Here is a 14,866-nt window from a genome sequence, read left to right as displayed (position 1 = left end):
GAAGCCCCATCCAACCTCTTATTTCCCTGAAAATATGGAGGGGGCAGGGTGGTGCAGCAGAACCTCTAAATTCTGTGTAGGAGAAATGAGCCCCCCAAATACCTTTGGATATGAAAATCAATAGGGAATATGTTTAGGAAAGCTATAGAACTACAGGGAATGGAAAACTCGCTCTTAAATGACATACCTGCAGACTCACTCAACCTGAAAACCAGCAAAAAACCCATCAGGTGGAAAAGTACATAGATCATAGGTAAAAGGGATTCACTTACTAATTTAGAAGCATCTGCCAGAGAGGAAAGAACCAGTTGGGATGCTCCCTTTGGACTGAGACACTGGGTGGGAGCCATTTTTTGTGACCCCAGGTTGTGTAATGTCAGCACTGGCTGGCAAAATAGTAAAATTCTCTCTCTAACCTGTTAATGCCAGTGGGCATGCCACACTGAGGGCACCCCCCACATCTGCACCTCAGCTGGGCCTCACAGCCAGCCAAACAGTAGGCTTGCCCACCATCATGTGCAGTAGCAGTGGCTGGACCCTGCAGCTTGTCTGAGGTCCAGCCTCACTAACCAGGCATCACACCAGTAGCTGTGTCTTCATTACAACAGGAAGGCACATAGAACCCACAGAGAGGATGCCTGGTGTAAGTAGGATTGCACCTCTAAACCCTGAGGACATCTTCTAAATTAAGCCACTCCTTCAAGACTGGGAGAGATTGCTGATTTACCTAAATCGAAGGAGCAAACACACATTTAGGTAACATGAAAATACAGAGGAGTATTATCCAATAGAAAGAACAAGACAAAGCCTCAGAAAAAGACCTACATGAAATGGAAATAAGCAATCTACCTGATAAAGGATTCAAAATAATGGTCATAAAGAGACTTACTGAACTCAAGAATGGATGAACACAGAACTACAACAGAGATAGAGAATATTGTTGTTCAGTTGCTTAATTGTGTCTGACTCTCTGCGACTCCATGGACTGCAGCACACCATGCTCCTATGTCCTCCACTATCTCCTAGAGTTTGCTCAAATTCATGTCCATTGAGTTGGTGATGCTATCTAATCATCTCATTCTCTGCCGCCCCTTTCTCCTTTTGCCTTCAGTCTTTCCCAGCTTCAGAATCTTTTCTAGTGAGTTGGCTCTTCACATCAGGTGGTCAAAATCTTGAAGCTTCAGCTTCAACACCAGTCCTTCCAATGAATATTCAGGGTTGATTTTCTTTAGGATTGACTAGTCCTTGCAGTGCAAGGGATGCTTAAGAGTCTTAGAAAATACTAAACAGAAGTTACAACTATCAGAAAGAGAAACAATTACATTTACAGTTGCATCAAAAAGAATAAAATACCCAAGAATACATTTAACCAAGGAGGTGAAAGACCTGTACACTGAAAACAATACAACATTGATGACAGAAATTGAAGACGACCAAAACAAATGGAGAGATTTCATGCTCCTGGATTGGAAGAATTGATACTATTAAAATGTCCATTCTACTCAAAGTAAATCTGTAAATTAAATACAATCCCTATCAAAATTCCAAGAGCATGTTTCACAGAACTAGAATAAATCTAAAATTTCTATGGAACCACAAAAGATGCCAAATGGCCAAAACAATCCTGAGAAAGAATAAAACTAGGTATTATGCTCCCTGATTTCAAATTTTACTATATAACTATAGTAATCAAAATAGTCTGGTACTGGCACAAAAACAGCTCAGTGGAACAGAATTGAGAACCCCAAAGAAACTCACACATTATGGATGATTTATGACAAAGGAGCAAAGAGCATACAATGAAGAAAGTTCGGTCTTTTCAATAAATGGCTTTAGGAAACTGGACAGCTACATGCAAAAGAATAAAACCTAGAAGCCTATCTTACACAATATACAAAAGTTAACTCAAAGTGGATTAAAGATTTGAATGTAGTACTTTAAATCATTAAATTCCTAGAAGAAAAACATAAGCAATAACCTCATTGACATCAGGCTTAGTGATATTTTGTGGCTCCGACTCCAAAGGCAAGGGAAACAGAAATAAACAAATGATACTATATTAATGCTACTGGAGATCAGTGGATAAATAACTCCAGAAAGAATGAAGGGATGGAGCCAAAGCAAAAACAACACCCAATTGTGGATGTGACTGATGATAGAAGCAAGGTCCAACGCTGTAAACAGCAATATTGCCTAGGAATGTGGAATGTTAGGTCCATGAATCAAGGTAGATTGGAAGTGGTCAACCATGAGATGGCAAGAGTGACATTCTAGGCAAGAACGTCGACATTCTAGGAATCAGGGAATTAAGATGGACTGGAATGGGTGAATTTAACTCAGATGACCATTATATCTACTACTGTGGGCAGGAATCCCTTAGAAGAAATGGAGTAGCCATCACAGTCAATAAAAGAGTCCAAAATGCAGTACTTGATGCAATCTCAAAAACGACACAATGATATCTGTTCGTTTCCAAGGCAAAACATTCAATATCATGGTAATCCAAGTCTATGCCCCAACCAGTAACACTGAAGAAGCTGAAGTTGAACGGTTCTGTGAAGACCTACAAGACCTTTTAGAACTAACACCCAAAAAAAGATGTCCTTTTCATTAGAGGGGACTGTAATGCAAAAGTAGGAAGTTGAGAAACACCTGGAGTAACAGGAAATTTGGCCTTGGAGTACAGAATGAAGCGAGGCAAAGGCTAATAGAGTTTTGCCAAGAGAACCCACTGGTCATAGCAAACACCCTCTTCCAACAACACAAGAGAAGACTTTACACATGTACCTCACCAGATGGTCAACACAAAACTCCAATTCATTATATTCTTTGCAGCCAAAGATGGAGACGCTCTATACAGTCAGCAAAAACAAGACTGGGAGCTGACTGTGGCTCAGATCATGAACTCCTTATTGCCAAATTCAGACTTAAATTGAAGAAAGTGGGGAAAACCACTAGGCCATTCAGGTATGACCTAAATCAAATCCCTTATGATTATACAGTGGAAGTGAGAAATAGATTTAAGGGACTAGATCTGATAGAGTGCCTGATGAACTATAGATGGAGGTTTGTGTCATTGTATAGGAGATAGGAATCAAGACCATCCCCAAGAAAAATATAAAAAAGCAAAATGGCTGTCTGAGAAGGCCTTACAAATAGCTGTGTAAAGAAGAGAAGTGAAAAGGAAAGATATACCCATTTGAATGCAGAGTTCCAAAGAATAGCAAGGAGAGATAAGAAAGCCTTCCTCGGTGATCAATGCAAAGAAATAGAGGAAAACAATAGAATGGGAAATACTAGAGATCTCAAGAAAATTAGAGTTATGAAGGAAACATTTCATGCAAAGATGGGCACAATAAAGAACAGAAATGGTATGGACTTACTCCTTGGAAGGAAAGTTATGACCAACCTAGATAGCATATTAAAAAGTAGAGATATTACTTTGCCAACAAAGGTCTGTCTAGTCAAGGCTATGGTTTTTCCAGTGGTCATGTATGGATGTGAGAGTTGCACTGTGAAGAAGGCTGAGCACCGAAGAATTGATGCTTTTGAACTATGGTGTTGGAGAAGACTCTTGAGAGTCCCTTGGACTGCAAGGAGATCCAACCAGTCCATCCTAAAGGAGACCAGTCCTGGGTGTTCACTGGAAGGACTGATGCTGAGGCTGAAACTCCAATACTTTGGCCACCTCATGTGAAGAGTTGACTCATTGGAAAAGACTCTGATGCTGGGAGAGATTGGGGGCTGGAGAAGAGGGGAACGACAGAGGATGAGATGGCTGGATGGTATCACTCACTCAAGGCACATGAGTTTGGGTGGACTCCGGGAGTTGGTGATGGACAGGGAAGCCTGGCGTACTGTGATTCATGGGGTCACAAGGAGTTGGACATGACTGAGTGACTGAACTGAACTAAACAGAAGCAGAAGATATTAAGAAGAGGTGGCAAGAATACACAGAGGAAGAACTGTACAAAAAAGATCTTCACGACCCAGATAATCATGATGGTGTGATCACTCACCTAGAGCCAGACATCCTGGAATGTGAAGTCAAGTGGGCCTTAGGAAGCACCACTATGAACAAAGCTAGTGGAGGTGATGGAATTCCAGTTGAGCTATTTCAAATCCTAAAAGATGATGCTGTGAAAGTGCTGCACTCAATATGTTAGCAAAGTTGGAAAGCTCATCAGTGGCCACAGGACTGGAAGAGGTCAGTTTTCATTCCAATCCCTAAGAAAGGCAGTGCCAAAGAATGCTCAAACTACCGCACAATTGCACTCATCTCACACATTAGTAAAGTAACTCTCAAAATTCTCCAAGCCAGGCTTTAGTAATACGTGAACCGTGAACTTCCAGGTGGTTTTAGAAAAGGCAGAGGAACCAGAGATCAAATTGCCAACATCCGCTGGATCATGGAAAAAGCAAGAGAGTTCCAGAAAAACATCTGCTTTATTGACTATGCCAAAGCCTTTGACTGTGTGGGTCACAATAAACTGTGGAAAATTCTTCAAGAGATGGGCATGCCAGACCACCTGACCCGCCTCTTGAGAAACCTGTGTGCAGGTCAGGAAGCAACCATTAGAACTGGACATGGAAGAACAGACTGATTCCAAATAGGGAAAGGAGTACATCAAGGCTGTATATTGTTACCCTGTTTATTTAACTTATATGCAGAATACATCATGTGAAATCCTGGGCTGGAAGAAGCACAAGCTGGAATCAAGATTGCCAGGAGAGATAATCAATAACCTCAAATACGCAGATGACACCACCCTTATGCAGAAAATGAAGAAGAACTAAAGAGCCTCTTGTTGAAAGTGAAAGAGGAGAGTGAAAAAGTTGGCTTAAAGCTCAAAATTCAGAAAACTGAGATCATGGCATTCGGTCCCATCCCTTCATGGGAAATAGATAGGGAAACGTGGAAACAGTGACAGACTTTATTTTTTTGGACTCCAAAATCACTGCAGATGGTCAGTGCAGCCATGAAATTAAAAGATGCTTGCTCCTTGGAAGAAAATCTATGACCATCCTAGATAGCATATTGAAAAGCAGAGACATTACTTTACCAACAGAGGTCTGTCTAGTCAAAGCTATGGTTTTTCCAGTAGTCATGTATGGATGTGAGGGTTGGACTATAAAGAAAGCTGAGCACTGAAGAACTGATGCTTTTGAACTGTGGTGTTGGAGAAGACTCTTTGAGAGTTCCTTGGACTGCAAGGAGATCAAACCAGTTAATCCCAAAGGAAATCAGTCCTAAATATTCATTGGAAGGACTGATGCTGAAGCTGAAACTCCAGTACTTTGGCCACCTGATGCGAAGAACCAACTCATTGGAAAAGACCCTGAGATGGAAATAATCAAAAGTGGGAGGAGCAGGGGACAACAGAGGATGAGATAGTTGGATGGCATCACTGATGCAGTGGACATGAGTTTGAGTAGGCTCTGGGAATTGGAGATGGACAAGGAAGCCTGGCGTGCTGCAGTCCATGGGGTCGCAAAGAGTCAAGCAACTGAACTGAACTGTGTTCATTGAAGACTCAATTATAATAGTCAAAATATGGAAACAATCTAAGTGCTCATTGCTAGATGACTGGATAAAGAAGATGGGAGGTGTACACACGTACCCAATGGAATACTACTTAACCATAAAAATAATTAAATCCTACCATTTGCAACCTCGTGAATGAAATGAAGCAATGTAAAGTAAGTCATATGAAGAAAGACAAATACTATATCATTTCACTTATATGTAGGGTCTAACAAAGCAGGCAAGCATGCAAATAAAACTCAAATACAGAAATCAGATTAGTGGTTATCAGAGGGGAAGAGGTTTGTGGGGGTGGACAAAATGGGTCTCACATTGAGAGATGCTACTTAGACTTGTGGTGGTGATTGCTTTGAAATGTAAACACATAATTAAAATGCTGCATACCTGAAACCTATGTAATAATACAAAGTATGCATATAAGTGTAAAATCTCAATAAAATATTGACAAACTGAATTCAGTTCAGTTGCTCAGTTGTGTCTAACTCTTTGCTACCCCATGGACTGCAGCATGCCAGGCTTCCTTGTCCATCACCAACTCCCGGAGCTTGCTCAAACTCATGTCTGTCAAGTCGGTGATGCCATCCAACCATCTAATCCTCTGTCGTCCCCTTCTCCTCCTGCCTTTAGTCTTTCCCCAAATCAGGGTCTTTTCCAATGAGTCAGTTCTTCTCATCAGGTGTCCAAAGTATTGGAGCTTCAGCTTCAGCATCAGTCCTTCCAATGAATATTCAGGACTGATTTCCTTTAGGATGGACTGGTTTGATCTCCTTGCAGTCCAGGGAACTCTCAAAGAGTCTTCCCCAACACCACAGTTCGAAAGCATCAATTCTCTAGTGCTCAGCTTTCTTTATGGGCCAATTCTAACATCTATGCATAACAACTGGAAAAAGCATAGCTTTGACTGTACGGAACTTGTTGGCAGAGGTCTTTAATATGCTGTCTAGGTTTGTCATAGCTTTTCTTCCAAGGAGCATCTTTCAATTTCATGGCTGCAGTCACCATCTGCAGTGATTTTGGAGACAAAAAAATAAAGTCTGCCACTGTTTCCACTGTTTCCCTATCTATTTGCCATGAAGTGATGAGACCAGATGCCATGATCTTAGTTTTTTGAATGTTGAATTTTAAGCCAGCTTTTTCACTCTCCTCTCTCACTTTCATCAAGAGGCTCTTTAGTTCCTCTTTGCTGTCTGCCATAAGGGTGATGTCATCTGCATATCTGGGGTTATTGATATTTCTCCTGGCAATCTTGATTCCAGCTTGTGCTTCATCCAGCCCAGCATGAAGTGTAAAAAATGTAAGTATAAAATTTCTCAATAAAATATTGGCAAACAATTCAAGAGCACATTAAAAGGATCATATATCATGATCAAGCAGGGTTTATCTCTGGAATGCAAGCATCTCAGCTTATGCAAATCAATAAATGCAATACACCACATTGATAGAATGAAATATAAAAACCACATGATTGTCTCAATAGATGCATAAAGTGTATTTGACAAAATAGAACATCCTTTCATGATAAAAGCTTTTAACATTGAATATCGATGGGATATACCTTAACAAAGGCCATATATAACAATTCCACGGCTAACATAATCTGTAATTGGCAAGCAGATTCTTTACCACTGGCACCACTTGGGGAACACAGCATGATACTCAGTGATGAAATATTGAAAACTTCTCTGTTAAATTCAAAATCAAGGCAGGGTGCCAACTCTCACCGCTCTTATTCAACATAGTACTGGAAGTCCAACCACAGCAATCAGGCAAGGTGATGGAAAGAGAGAAAATATTTCAATCGGAAAGGAAGAAGTAAAAATGTCTCTGTTGCAGATGACATGATCTTGTGCACAGAAAGTTACAATAACTCCACCAAAAAAAAAAATTAGAAGTAATCAACGAATTTAGTAAATTTGCATAATATAAAATCGGCATACAGAAATCAATTCCATTTCTATACATGAACAAAAAACATGAAAAAATAATTCCATTCACAATTACATCAAAAGTAATAGTAAATTTAACCGATGTGAAAGATTTTGGTTACACTGTAAACTGTAAGACTGAAATTGAGATACAAACAAGTGGAAATATATCTTGTGTTCATGTATTGGAAGAATCAGTATTGTTAAAATGTCCGTAATACGCAAAGCCCTCACTAGATGTAGTGCAATCTCTATCAAAATTTTAATGGCTTATTTCATGGAAGTAGAACAAATCTAAAATTTGTATAACTCCAAAAGACTCTGAATAACCAAAGAAATCCTGAGAAAGAAGAACAAACCCAGAGGCATCACATTTCCTCATTTCAAAGTATACTATAAAGCTATAGTAATCAAACAGTAGACCAATGGAACAGAGTTGAGAGCCCAGAAATAAACTATCCCATATATGATCAACACATGTTTGACAAGGAAGCTAAGAAGATTCAGTGGGGGACAACTATTAAGGGACTATCAATAGATAGTCTCCTTAATAGTTGATAATTGAGATAACTATAGGCATAAAAATGAAGTTACACTCCTACCATATACACCTCACAAAAGTTAAAATGGACTGAACAGTTAAACATAAGACCTAAAACCATAAAAATACTAAGAAAACATAGGGAAAAGTCTCCTTGACATTGGTCTTGGCAATGATTTTTAGATATGGCCCCCCCCCAAAAAAAAAAGTGGGATGGCATCAAAATGAAAAGTTTCTGCACAGCAAAACAAGCAACCAACAAAATAAAAAGCCTATGAAATGGGAGAAATTATACACGAAGCATATATCTGATAAGTGGTTAATATACAAAGTACATAAAGAACTCATACAATTCAATAGCAAGACAAAAACTAACCCAATTAAAAAATAGTGAAATTGAATAGACATTTTTCCAAAGAAGACATACGATGGCCAGCAAATATATGAAAATGTGCTTAGCATCTCTCATCATCAGGGAAATGCAACACAAAACCACAGTGAAATATCACCTCACGCCTGTTAGAACAACCATCATCAAAAAGACAAGAGAGAGCAAGGGTTAGCAAGGATTTGGAGAAAAGCAAGTCCGTGTGCACCATTGGTGGAAATGTAAGTAATACAGCTGATGAAAGATGGTATGGAGGCTCCTCAGAAAATTAAAAACAGAACTACCAAATGACTCAGCAATCCCACTTTGGATATAAAACTAAAGGAAATAAAAACCAGGATTTCACAGAGATCTTTACTCCCATATTTATTGTCTTACTATGAATAATAGCCAAAATCTGAGAACAACCTATGTGTCTGTCAGTGGATGAAGGAATAAAGAAGACGTGGTATATAAACACACACACACATATGCACTTCAGTCGTGTCTGACTCTCTGCGACCCTACAGACTGTAGTCTGCCAGGCTCCTCTGTCCTTAGGATTCTCCAGACAAGAATACTGGAGTGGGTTGCCGTGCCCTCCTCCCTGGGATTTTCCTGACCCAGGTATTGAACCCACATCTCTTATGTCTCTTGCACTGACGGGCAGGTTCTTTACCACTAGCACCACCTAGGAAGCCCGTATGTGTGTATACACACACGGCATGTGTGTATTAATATTATTCAATGATGAGAAAGAAGGAAATCCTTCCATTTGCAACAACATGGATAGACCATGAGGGTATCATGTTAAGTGAAATAAGCCAGAGTAAGACAGATACTGTGTGACGTCACTTACATGTGGAATCTTCAAAATCCAAATTCATAGACACAGAGGACAGATGATAGTTACCAGGGACTGAAAGACAGCAACAATTGGTTAAATTGTACAAACTTCCACGTAGAACATGAATACATTCTGGAGATCTAATGTACAACATGGTAATTATGGTTAACAATATTATATACTTGAAAATTTCTTAAAAAGTAAATCTTGAATATTCTCAAAACAAAAGAGAAATGGTACTGATGTGATAAGAGTTGCTAGCTTTTGGTGTCAAGGTAATTATTTTGTAATATGTAAGTACATTAACACATTGCAATTCTTAAATTTACACAGTATTATATGTCAAATATATCTCAGTAAGCCTGGAAAAAATACACAGGGTAGTAATATCTCTAAGCCTAAAATTTGTGATAACTCAAAGTATCTTTAAACGTCTCCACAGAAATTTTAAATATTTTTTCCAAGGCACGTTTTAAAACTTATTAACGAAATTTACTCCATAATATACCATTGGCAAGAAGAAGGAAGTGGTGGGTTAGTAATTTCACAGATTAAACCAGAGTGTGGTACATTAAAGAAGGTTGGAAATTATTAAAATATGTTCTTAAAAATTCATGGAAAGGCCAAAGTGAGTGGATTCAGATAGATATTCAGAGAGTCACCCTACGTTTAAACTTGGTCTTATATGCCTTTATTTTAAATCTGTATTAAATTTTCTATCTTTCTAACATAATCCAAGGAAATAGCAAGTAAAGATAGACTGAATATTCAGCATACTGGTAAAGTTAAAAATGAATACTAAATACAGCTATTTCCTTTCCCCATAAATTTTTTTTCTTACGTATCAGTGAAGTAAATGGAAAAAGAAAATCCAAGGAAATCACATCTTATTTTAAGTATTTACATTTACCTGTGTAAAGTATGGAGAAATGAATAAAATAGAATTAGGAATCTGAGAAGTTGAAAATACACAAATTTTGATTTTAAACAGACCTGTTGGAAAGCAGATACTTTATTTCATGTTTTAGGTCCAAGAAAGATGAATATCAATGCATAATTCATATAAATGGCATATATGAATGTAAATTCATATACAAATCATTAAACAATCTTACAATATATGTTACTAGAAGAATTGATTTCCATTATTCTATGTGATTAATCCTTAATAATGTGATTACATTTTAACAACAACAACCCAAAAAGAACTTTGACAGAAACTCAAATAGTTTTATTATCACATGAATTTACATCTGTCCAGAAAAATGTTCTAATGCTTTTTCACCTTGATTTGGAAAATTCTTTAAAAGGGACTTTGTTTCCGGGACATTTTAGTTTGGTGCATTTCCTGTGTTATATGACTTTCTGGTCAAATTGCTTCATGTGTGTATTTTATCTAGTTTTCTAACAGAGAAAGCTGAGGATAGAGATGTTATTTTGTACTTCTGCTGTTGCCTTTTAAGGGTGCTTGGTATTCTGACTCAGAGAACTCTGTCCAGGAAATGCTCAACCTTTGTGGACCAGCTGAATGATGGGTTTGTATGGACCTCTGTATAATTTTTTATCTCACATTAGGATAGAACTTACTCCCTGGGGCATTGGAGCAAGAGAGTAAGAGGGAAGTGAGTTCTAGACTCGCCTCTTGAACTTGAATAAGCCACTTAACTTCTCTTGCCTCAATTCTCCAACACATATGGCAGAATTAACAGTCCTGCCCTGACTGTAGTGCAATCATCCTTTTCTTATCCACAGGGGATTGCTTCCTGGACCTCCTGCGGATACCAAAATCTACAGATGCTTAAGTCCCTTATATAAAATCTTCAGATATGGAGGGCCGACTGCACGAGGTTGTCGAGAGGTCCAACCAGATGAATTGGTTATACGTTTTACAAATCGAAAGGGAGCTAATGAGGAAGGGGCTTATAAAAAAAATCAGAGCCTATGCACTGTAGGTACTCAAGAAGCCCATTTAATGGCGATGTCATCAACTCGCCCCAGCAGAATTTAGACTATGTAAATTGCTTTTGAAATCTGTCCTTTGTGAGGGTGGAATTTGTGATAGGAAACCGGTTTGCTTAGGGTGGTGTGAGCTGTCAGGGGTGGGGTGCAAATGACCTGCTCCTTTTGTTTCCATTTTTGATTTCCAGGTTTCTGTGAGTTTCTCTCATCTTGCTTCCTGTTTTTCCTGAAAGCCTGAGTATATGAATATCTTTTTTCCTGCAGGTGTTGGTAACTGCTTTATCCTTCCGGACATTCTCAGCAACCATTGCCTTTCATGTGGCTTCTAGGACTGCAGTGAATGATGTAGTAACAGAAACCAATATAACGATAGTGATGGACTTCTGTATGAGCCCTGGTGTGAGGCATTCTTACTTGGAATGAGGATACAGATCTGAAAAACCATACAGTAAAGTTTTAGAAACTCGGGCAACTGAACTTTTAAAAATATAATCTACAGGGGAATTCTGTTAACAGTGACTTTATCATTAGTGAAAGTGAAAGTGTTAGTCACTCAGTTGTGTCCAGCTCTTTCTGACCCCATAGGCTGTAGCCCACCTCTGTCCATGTAGGCTCCTCTGTCCACGGAATTTTTCAGGCAAGAATATTGGAGTGGGTTTTCTTCTCCAGGGGATCTTCCTGACCCAGACATCAAACCCAGGCCTCCCACACTGCCGACTCTTTATAGTCTGAGCTACCAGGGAAGACTTTGTCATTAAACTGATAACCAATAAACTGTGAATATATGGTGAAACATCACCTCATACAACTGAGAAAGCCCATTTTAACAATATTAAAAACGGTATTGTTACAGATACCAATCATCTGAACACATATGTGTATTATGTATTTTATATATATGTATACATTTAAGTTCTTTATGTTTAGTCTTCCTTAAAACATTTTTTTAAACATTCTCTTTTCAACTCTTTGCATACTTCCTGCTTTGAATCCATGGGTACTACCATTCTGTTTAGGGTATCTGATTTTTATGTCCTTGAATTTTTTTTTAAATTTTATTTTATTTTCAAACTTTACATAATTGTATTAGTTTTGCCAAATATCAAAATGAATCCGCCACAGGTATACATGTGTTCCCCATCCTGAACCCTCCTCCCTCCTCCCTCCCCATACCATCCCTCTGGGTCGTCCCAGTGCACTAGCCCCAAGCATCCAGTATCGTGCATCGAACCTGGACTGGCAACTCATTTCTTACATGATATTTTACATGTTTCAATGTCATTCTCCCAAATCTTCCCACCCTCTGCCTCTCCCACAGAGTCCATAAGACTGTTCTATACATCAGTGTCTCTTTTGCTGTCTCGTACACAGGGTTATTGTTACCATCTTTCTAAATTCCATATATATGCGTTAGTATACTGTATTTATGTTTTTCCTTCTGGCTTACTTCACTCTGTATAATAGGCTCCAGTTTCATCCACCTCATTAGAACTGATTCAAATGTATTCTTTTTAATGGCTGAGTAATACTCCATTGTGTATATGCACCACAGCTTTCTTATCCATTCATCTGCTGATGGGCATCTAGGTTGCTTCCATGTCCTGGCTATTATAAACAGTGCTGCGATGAACATTGGGGTACATGTGTCTCTTTCCCTTCTGGTTTCCTCAGTGTGTATGCCCAGCAGTGGGATTGCTGGATCATAAGGCAGTTCTATCCTTGAATTTTGCATTATGTTATTTTTCCTTCCTTGGCGGAATTATAGCTGCATGGAGAAGTGACAGCTCACTCTCAGTGTCACTGCTGGGCTCCCAAGCAGCTGGAAGGACTGCTGCTCTTTAGGCTTCCCCGGGGATTACTCTGGGCTGGAAATTCTCAGCCTCATCTGGAGTTAAGCAACAGTGAAGACAAAACAAAAGGAGCATAATTTTCCAAAATCAAGTTGACTAAGACTGCTGTCTTCTCATTTACTCACCCTCCCTTCTGAAGGGTAACTCTCTGGACTCTTCATTATGTTAACAAGAATTAGAGAAACTCTGCTATGTTGAAGCCTGGGTGCACAGCTCAATGTAGGTAGAAAGCCTTATTAGTTTAAATTTTTAAAATAAACTTTGCACATAAAAGCTTTTCACTGATTAAAAAAAAAAAACTTTTCTGGCTTGAAGTATTATAGTGTCTCCCACTGAGAAAAAAAGTTTTGCCAGAATAGTAATAGCCACATATTTGCTGATTATTTTAACTGCACTGTATACAAATATTTGACAGTTTTGCAGATCAAACATTGTTCTATTGCCCTTCAGTTGCTAAGTCATATCTGACTCTGCAACCCCATGGACTGTAGCCAACTGGGCTCCACTGTCCATGGGGTTCTCCCGGCAAGAATATTGGAGTGGTTTGCCATTTCCTTCCCCAATACATTGTTCTAGATAGAGAATTTTAGGAAAATGTGTGCATGATAATTGAGCAGATATTGCTATTATTTCACACACTTGGTAAACCATGCCTTAAAATTAGAGTAAATGCAGCCATCTTTAATCTTTGATCAAGTTCAAATTTTCGAGCTTTCCCGAGTTTTGTTTTGCTTTGTTTTTCTTAGTACTTATAGAAGAAAATTTTACTGGATATTAAAGTTGCTTGTTTATAATTATTCTTCCAGGTCATATGGAGAGGCTAAGCATTATGTCATTAAATGTGTTAATTGTAAGGAAATCTATGGCAATCAATGTACACAGAGTGTAAAACTGTTAAAAAGAGTCATGATGTTTCTTAAGTAAGTCATAAGTGTCTATAAAGAAACATCCCAAAGGGGCATTGTATTTGGCATTTGTCTTTGGGGTGCTATGGAATTCATCCCACCTCTGCTTCCACTCTTGACTCCTACCCTCTGCGTGAAGAGTTATTTTTAACGACATTAAAGAAGTGTTGAGTCAAACGATGCCATTCTTTAGATGAAAACCTTGCAATAATGTCCCGTCTCAGACTGAAATCCAAAGTCCTTACCTGGGTGTAAGAGCAGGGTTGCCACGTGGTTTATAATCCAAGCAGAACTCTTCAGAGAATGGAAGGGGCCACAGTAATTATGCCAGGGAAGCAGGCATACCACATGATTATCCCAAGCAAGCCAGACCCTTACTTGGAAGATCTCATGTTCTATCAGCATCCTCTTCCCTCAGTTCTCACTTAGCTCCAGCCACATTGACCTACTGAAAGATTTTCAGCTATAACAAGCGTGGCCAGCTACCTGGAATGTTCTTTGCTGAGATGTCCTCATGCCATGCTCTTTTAGGCTTAATTCTTGCCTCTACTCAAATCTCATGTCTTCAGAAGTTTTCCTGACTCTCCCCCTGTTCACTCTCACCTTCTTACTGCCTTATTTTTCTTCATAACACTTATTACATCCTAACATAATTGTATATGTATTTTTGCTTGTGTTCTAACTGGTTGTGTCTCCCCCACCAGAAGGCAGACTGCATCAATGGGTGAACTTTGTTTCATTTATTGCAGCGCGCCTGGCATCTGGAACAGTGCCTGACATCTACCAGTTGTTTAATCATACTCACTGAATCAACAAGTGAGTATCTACATAGAAGAATAAGTTGACAGCTAGGATGGAAGCTTTTTTAAGAGCACACTTTAATTTACTTATGGTTATTAATTAAATGACAGTGCTTATAATCTAAGA

This window comes from Bos mutus, chromosome 2, assembly GCF_027580195.1.
Source record: "Bos mutus isolate GX-2022 chromosome 2, NWIPB_WYAK_1.1, whole genome shotgun sequence".
Lineage (NCBI taxonomy): Eukaryota > Metazoa > Chordata > Mammalia > Artiodactyla > Bovidae > Bos > Bos mutus.
Note: the sequence above shows the minus strand (reverse complement) of the source record.